The sequence below is a fragment of the Carlito syrichta genome, unplaced genomic scaffold, assembly GCF_000164805.1.
Source record: "Carlito syrichta isolate Samal-C Ts95f unplaced genomic scaffold, Tarsius_syrichta-2.0.1 Scaffold135839, whole genome shotgun sequence".
Taxonomy (NCBI): Eukaryota; Metazoa; Chordata; class Mammalia; order Primates; family Tarsiidae; genus Carlito; species Carlito syrichta.
In genome coordinates this window covers 75856-84169 of record NW_007079935.1, presented here as the reverse complement: position 1 = coordinate 84169, position 8314 = coordinate 75856, and the positions used below count along the sequence as shown (strand labels likewise).

At 37.5% G+C, this 8314-nt stretch overlaps 1 pseudogene; it reads right to left on the bottom strand.

Moving 5' to 3' along the window:
* Positions 1 to 4154: 4154 nt before the first annotated feature.
* Positions 4155 to 5085, bottom strand: LOC103251016 (annotated as a pseudogene).
* Positions 5086 to 8314: the final 3229 nt, after the last annotated feature.

The following is an 8314-nucleotide window of genomic DNA, read 5'->3' as shown; positions in this document are numbered from 1 at the left end:
GTACAGCAGCCACTAAGACCTGCATGTTAGCTGCCACTAGCCCCACCCTCACTCCTTGCCTCTAGTTGGTCTCAGGTGTTTTAGCTCTGCAGGTATTCTTGATGTTTCCTGTGGGCTGAGGCAGAACCAAGTTTCCTGTGAAGGGACTCAGAATGTTGGAAAAGCCAGAAGTCCTTCTACAAACCACTTTTACAGTGTAGAAACTATGTATCTAGAGTACTTTCCCATATGTGCTACTTTGTCAGCTTGGGAGAGAAACATTGTGTTTGAAGAGAACCATTTCTCTTACCATCTGCTCCTAGTATTTCTTTGCTCTGTGAACCAAGAAATCATCACAGCCTCAGTTTTGAGTGCTGAGATATGCTGGATAATAATATTGCCACCAGATAGTTGTTTGTAGATTTTCCGTGGGGGATAGTGTCGCCTGATAGCTTGTATGCTACTATTTTGCCATTTCTGTCTCTCAGAAGTATTGCATCTTATTTTACCTTTTAAAACTGTTGTTCCTAATTTGTTTTATTGTGTAATCAGAAATATACTTTTAACTTACTCTCTATTTTGAGATAATTATGGATTTATATGCAGTTATAAAAATAATGCAGAGAGATCTCATGTATTGTTTACCAAGTTTTCTCTAATTGCAACTTTTTGCACAATTATAGCCCAGTATCACAACTAGAATATTGACATGTATATGGTCAAGATACAGAATATTTATATCATTATTAGGTTCCCTATTGTCTTTTTATAGCCACGTCCATTTGGCTCCTTCCCTTCCCCCATCTCCTTAAACCCTGGCAATCACTAACCTGTCCTCCATTTTTATAGTTTCAATAATGTTTTATGAATGGAATCATAAATTATGTAACCTTTTGGGGTTGGTTATTTTGCATCAACATAATTCCTTAGAGATTCACTCAAGTAGTTGCATGTATCAATATTGCATTCTTCAATAGTTAATTTTTAAAAGATTGCTCAGTAATATTTCATGGAATGTATTACCATAGTTTAATTAACTATTCTTTTATTGACGGACCTGAGCTTTTCCAGTTTTAAGTTATTACAAATAAAGCCGGGCTGGGCTTATTGGCTCAACCTGTAATCCCAGCATTTTGGGAGGCCAAGGCAAGTGGATTTCCTGAGCCCACAGGTTTGAGACCAACGTGGGCAACTTGGCAAGACCTTGTCTCTACAATAAAAAAAATCAAAAATTATCTGGGCATGGTAGCACACACCTGTAGTTCCAGCTACTTGGAAGACTGAGGTGGAAGGATCACTGGAGTCCAGCAACCCCACTGGTTGATACAGGGGTGGCCATGAGTGTGCCACTGCACTCCAGTCTGGGTGACAGAGTAAGACTACAGCTCAAAGATAAATAAATAAAGCTGCAAAAAAAGTATATATTTGTGCATGTTTTTGTGTGAACATACGTTTTGATGTCTTGGGATAGATGTAATTTCAGGATTATGTGGCAATTGCATGTTTAGTTTTTACAGAAACTTCCAAACTGTTTTCTGAGTGGCTATATTATTATATATTTTGTAGTTCCATTAGGCAAGATATGAGTTGTTCATTTTCTCTATACCCTTATCAGTATTTGGTATTGTCATTATTTTAAATTTTGGTGTTTCATATTGGTATGAAGGCAAATCTCATTGTCATTTTAATTTGCATTCCCAGATGGCTAGCAATAGTCTGTATCTTTTTTGCTCTTAACTGCCATCTACACATTTTCTTTGGTGAAATGTCTCTACATGTCTTTTGCTTAAATTCCAATTGGATTGCTTACCTTACCTTTTCATTGTTGAATTTTGAGAATTTTCTATACATTCTAGGTATTGTCCTTTATTGACTATGTGGTTGGCAAAAATTTTTCTCCTATTCTTCATCTTCTCTTTTCATTTTCTTAAAAGAATTCTTTAAAGAACAAGTTTTTAATTTTGATAATGTTCAGTTTTTCCTTTTATGGATCATACTATTTGCTTTTTTTTTGAAAGCAGGATTTATTAAGAGAGTAGAAAAACTGCCACAGTGGGAGGGGACCCGAGGGGTTGCCAGTTATTTGCTTTTGATGTCAATTCTAAGAAGGGTTTGCCTAGTCTTTTATCTCTTACTCCTGTGTTATATGCTGACACTTATGGGAAAAGACACAGTTAAGAGCAGTAACTGGGTTCCTGAATTCAGACTTGGATTAAAGTGGGTAGAATCAGTGTCTGCTCTACTCAGATGCAAGCAGTGGCAGCATGGCCATGTTTTGTTTGGGGCATCTGTAGAGTATAATCCAATGAAAAGAAAAGCATTACAAGGGAAGATAAATTAGAGTGACCTCTTATTTGTCACAAAAAACACCTGATACAGTAGGACAACATAGCTATAGCCTTAAATATCCAAAGAAAAAGTTTTGGTGACTAGAATGTTATATCCTACCAAATTGTCAAATTATGTACCAAAGTGAAAGCACCGTGAAATGTTTTTAGGTATGGACAAACTCAGAAAGTTTCTTTCTGTTCAGCTGGTAATTTATGAAGTCTTTCACCGTTGTATTGGTCATTTTATTTATTAATAGCTCTAGTTCTATGAGGAGTAGATGTTTATTTGAACAAATTCAGACATTACAAATGTGTTTTAAAAAGTAGAAACCCTTCCATTCTTACCCTAGTGGCTACATACATGTACATTAAAATAATTGTTAATACAATGGATTTATACTTTTACATTTGCTTCACATCTTAGTTTTGCTACTTAATGGCTTTTCAAGGCAACAACAGAGATATGTCCAATTCACTAAACATGCTGCATATAGTTACACTTTATGCAAGTAATCATAACAGTTTTCTCCATTTTGCTATTGATAGGATTTTTAGGTTGTTGTCATTTTATTTTTCACCTACTATAAACTGGAATTCTTTGAACATCTTTGACTGTTTCTCAACATTTGGTACACATTTACAATAATATTAATTAACACATTTATAATATTTCTATAGGCTAGAGTCCTAGGAGTGAGAGTTTCTAAATAAAGCCTTAAATCACATTGAAAACACATAGTTGAGAGATAAGTGGAGAAAAAGAAAAGTTCCAACCTTTCCGATGTGAAATGGATAATTTACATATTGTCACTCTTGGTTCTTGTTCTTTCTGGGCATTAGAATTTTTAACCCTTTACCCATTAGAAAAAAGAGTACAGCTCGCTGCCACATTCATTTGATTTTACATAGACATGCTCTTTGAGGCTGAAGCAAATCTGACTTTTTTTCAAAGTGAAAATAACATATAGAAATGTTCTTGGAGTTATTTCAAAATAGAACTTGACTCTAATCCGAATGAGAATCATGAAAGAAGAAGAAGGAGGAGGAGGAGGAGGAGGAGGAGGAGAAGGAGAAGAAGAAGAAGAAAGATGAGAAGGAGAAAGAGAAGAAGAAGAGAAAAAATACTCTATTTTGTAATGCTTTCCCTATTATTAGTAGTATTTTAATATCATAGTAAACACTGCAACCACAGGCACTGCTGGCAAGTATCCTCAGGTGAAATGGTGAAAGGGTGAATTTCATGATAATATATGAGAAAATTAAAATAAAATAAAACCATAGTGTTATAATAAATGAAAAATAGATAGATTAAAGTAGAAGTAAAACATAACATTTAAACAAGAAAGCATTTTTAGAAAGAAAAAGATAAGAAATTTTAAAAATTCTTCAAATGAGAAATTTGACTAAAATGTATTTCCTCCTCTTTTGCCACTCTCTCTTTTCAACTTTTTTGCAATGACTTTCAATATCTACAAATTATGAAATTTTTTCCAGTAATATATTGAAATGTGAAGAATGTGGGAGGATCAGCCTTAATAAACAGAGATAAACTGGGGGAGAATATTTGTGGGGAAAGGATCAATTTAAAGCAGTTTTTGGAAGATGAGTAAGTGGAAAAATGAGTATTCCTAAGAAAGAGGAGGAATCTAAAGGAAAGTATCATGATTTAAGCAGATTCAGGAACAATCAGTGGCTTGTCATCAATGGACATAAGTGCCCACATAGTCTTGTCTCTCATGGGTTAAAAATGCAAGCCACAAACTGCTTGATTGTTTATCTAGAACCAGTAGAAACCAGGTCTAAGTGGAGCAGATGCCACTCAAAGGTTTGTCAAGAGGATACTGCCTAGGATCTCCTCTTGCTCATAAGCTTCCTCAGGCCGTGTTTCAAGTCTTTGTTTCTCAGGCTGTAGATGGAAGGATTTAACATGGATGACAAAACTGTGTAGACAATCGTTGCCATGTGGTCCTTGACAGTGTAGGTGGACAGGGGCTATAAATAGACACAGAAGATGCTTCCATAAAAATAGTTACGACGGTGAGGTGAGAACCATAGGTGGAGAAGACTTTGCATTTCCCAGAAGCAGAAGAAATCTTGAGAACTGTGATGAGGATTTGTATATAAGAGAAAACAATGCATAGAAAGGGAGTCACCAAGACAATAGGTCTTTCTGTCATTATCACAATTTCATTGACAAATATTGAAGAGCAGGACAATTTTAGTGGAGGGTTGAGGTCACAGAGAAAGTGATGGATAATATTGGAGTCACAGAAGTGAGAAGATTTAGCAGAAGTGTGTGCAGGAGTGAATGGAGGTGAAGAAATGAGCAGGAGAAAGCTACCAAGAGGACACAGCAATGATGGCTCACAGTGGTGACATAGTGGAAGGGGTCACAGATGACCACATAATGGTCAATGGCCATGGCTGCCAGAAGGCAACTGTCACTATTGCCCAAATCATAGAGAAAATACATCTGTGTCAGACACCCAGCATATGATATAGTCTTCTGTTCTGATAGGAAGTTCACCAGCATCTTGGGGACAATGGTTTTTGTGAAGCAAATGTCAGTGAAAGATAGAAAACTCAAGAAAACATACATGGGGATCTGAAGATTGGGGTTAGTGTGAATGGCTAGGATGATGAGCAAGTTCCCTGTGATGGTGACCAAGTACATGGTGAGGAGGAGAACAAAGAGTAGCTTCTGATCCTCAAGCTGGGAGGAGAGTCCCAGGAGGATGAACTCAGAGACATTGCTGGTTTGGTTAATTCTTTCCATCAACATGGACTCAGTTATGTGCAAGAAGTTTTGTTCTTTGATATACTCTGATTTCATAACACAAATCATGAGAAGTTAGCAAGTCTTTGCTTCCTTTGTTGGTCACAATTATCTGCTGCACAAATTGTGGGACAGTTTGTCAACTTCATGGTCCACGGTATAGTCCTTCCATCCCAAATCAATGAGCATCACATAGAAAAATAGTTTTTTTGAGAATACATCAAAGATGGATCTTTTTTATTCAAATTTGTTAGTTCCTAATCTGTGAAAAGCACTATTCACCTGCTGATGTCATAGAAATAGAGCAGACAGATCTCTGCTTTTGTGGAGCTTATGTTCTAGTTGGGGAAACAGACCATCAGCAAACAAACTACGTAGTATAACAGATAGGGATAAATTTTATGACAAAAATACAGTAGTATTAAGAGGTGGAGATAGATGGGAAGTGAGGATGAGGATGTTTTAGACAGGGAGGTCAAGAGTATTCATTCCCTATCAAAGCATACTCAGTCATGTTATACTAAAGTTTATATTTGGATTGTCTTTTTAAAAATTGTAAAAATAATCTAACAGGGTGAAACTAAGTGGAATGTTGAAACAAGTTCAGTGAAGTATTTTTTTCTTCTCTGAGCAGAGAATTAGGTTTATTCTCCCTAGCTCATGACATGCTATTATCATCAGTCTTCATAAGTCTCCTTTTTCTTGTAAATTGCTTTTCCTTTCTTTAATTCACTATTCTTGATCACATTTGTACAGAATGAGTACCCATTGTTAAGTATTAAGTGTATGTTTTTCTAATTTATCTTTCACATGTTTATTCAAAAACATCTGTGAGAAATATGGTTGTTCCTTTTTTGTATATATATATATATATTTTTTTTAACAGTCATAGCCAGTTACCTAGTGATGGATATCAAAATGGCCTCCATTACTTGCTACCACAAAAAAATCTGCATTGAGAGTTTTTGTATCAGCAAGATGTTAGATTTAGTTTTTGGAGTAAGTACACTCATTCATGTCATGTGAATAGATATATTACATAGAGATTTCCAAATGTTTTAAGATATTGGTTACATGTGTGATTTTGGCGACTATAAAAATCTCTACAATGAACATATTTGCAACACCAAAATGCTTAAAATAAGTAACTTCCTTAGAGTCAGCATACCCTTTCACACATTGTGAATGGGCCTAATACACCATAATTTTCACACATTTGAAAAATCGACTATTTGTATATTAATTCATTCAATAATTAAGTGCTTGCATTTTTGTTGTAAGTTACTAAACATCTTTAAATCTGTTTCCGCTCTGTGAACAAGTGGCAACAGCATAGGTGGACTTGTGAGATTCTCCAAACGTGAGTTCCCAAAAAAATTCTTACTTTTCTTCCCCCATCCCCCAGCCCACCACCAGCCACGCTGGTCCGAGGCCGGAGACCTTCGGTCCCACCCAGGGCCGGATATTGCGGCCCCCTGCTGCTGCTGATCCACCATGTGCATGGGAGTCTCGGGACCTAGCTTCCTCCCTGGCTACATCGTACCCACCCAGCACCCAGCACCAAGCTGCCGGTCACTCAAGGAGGCTCTGGGCGCCTGCCCCTCAGAAACACCGGTCCCATTCCTGGCTGAAGTACCCTGTGGGGGGCCCAGGGCCACTCTTGCCACTTACAGCCTACCCTTTGGAGCTTTGGAGCTCTGGAGCTCTGTGTCCATCCTGGCTGAGGCACTCAGCGTGTGACCCCAGGCATGGGGACCCAGACAAGCAGAGAGAAATGGATCTGCAGGAACTGCCTCAGCCATTCTCCAGGCAAAGGCTTCCATGGCCCTGCCCACCTATCAACAAACCCTACCTCAGTTCCTAAGGTAACTTCAGGAAACAGGAGACAAACCCCACCCCTACACTGAATCAGACAAAAGCAACCCCCAGGCAGCCGACTAAAAAACAAAAATAAACCCAAACTGTGATAAATCTAGCTGCCTGAAATGGAAAACAAAGGGGAGAGACCAGAGATTAGAACTGAAGTGACTTTAGTGTGATCACTTATTTTAATTTATAATTTTATCATTTTGACTGTTTGTTTTGAACACATTTGTTGTTTGCCTTCTGACTTACACTGTTTCTTGACTTTATTGGTCTGTCTCTGTGTAGCTATCAGTATTCTTTAGGAAATCTTTCTTACATGTCCTTTTTCACTTCTTTCCGGTCTTGTGTCTCTTTCTCACCTGATAGTTGGTATGTATGTCTATTTTCCCTCTCACTCTTCTCACTTTCTAACTTCCTATTGATCCCCGCTTCCTCCAGTAGTTTCCTCTTTTATACCCCCTTTTTAATCTAGGCACCAAGACTACATATTGCTGAATGGACAGATTGTAAGTCAGAGGAAAATAGGTTCCAGTGTGCTCATACACCTGTTCGTGAATACTAGAATCAGCATATACATTCTGAACCACAGCTTCCCTATTAATTAAACCTGAAAATTGAAAAAAGTACAGATTGCAACCTACACTCCAACCTCAAAAGTAAACAAAGCCAGAAGGCCCTCATAAGGAAGAATAGGATATTGCAGAAGAGAAATAAAAGCAACCCCACCTTCCCTCAGAAACAGAATTAAAGAAGGGGAGGGAAATGGGAAGAGAAAGAAAAATCTACACAAATGAAGAAAAACCAAAAGAAGAATATGGGTCTCTCCCAGACCCCTGGGAGGACAGACACTGAGAAAACTGACTTTGGAATGCAAACAATGAAGAGCCGCCAGAATGAAGGGTCTCAAACTGCAAACCTAGATATCAAGACATTAATGGAGAGATTTAAAAGAATTGAGGAGAAACAAGAAGAAACTAGGAAGGAGCTGATATCTGAGATAACAGTAATAAAGAATACTGTGAATGAAATAAATAACAAACTGACAAGCATGGAAAGCAGAATTACCCAAACAGAAGAAAGAATCTCAGAGCTTGAGGACCAAAATATAGAACTAACCCAAACTCTTAAAAACAAAGAAAATAAGCTCAAAAAGACAGAACAAAACCTTCAAGAGATGAGTGATTACTTCAAGAGACAGAACCTAAGAGTAATTGAGCTTTCTGAGGCAGAAAGAGATACAGGGACCACACTGGAACAAACGTTCCATGAGATCATACAAGAAAATTTCCCCTATCTAAGCAGTAATGCAAAAATTCAAACACAAGAGATTCAGAGAACCCCTTCAAGACAACAAATGAGAAGA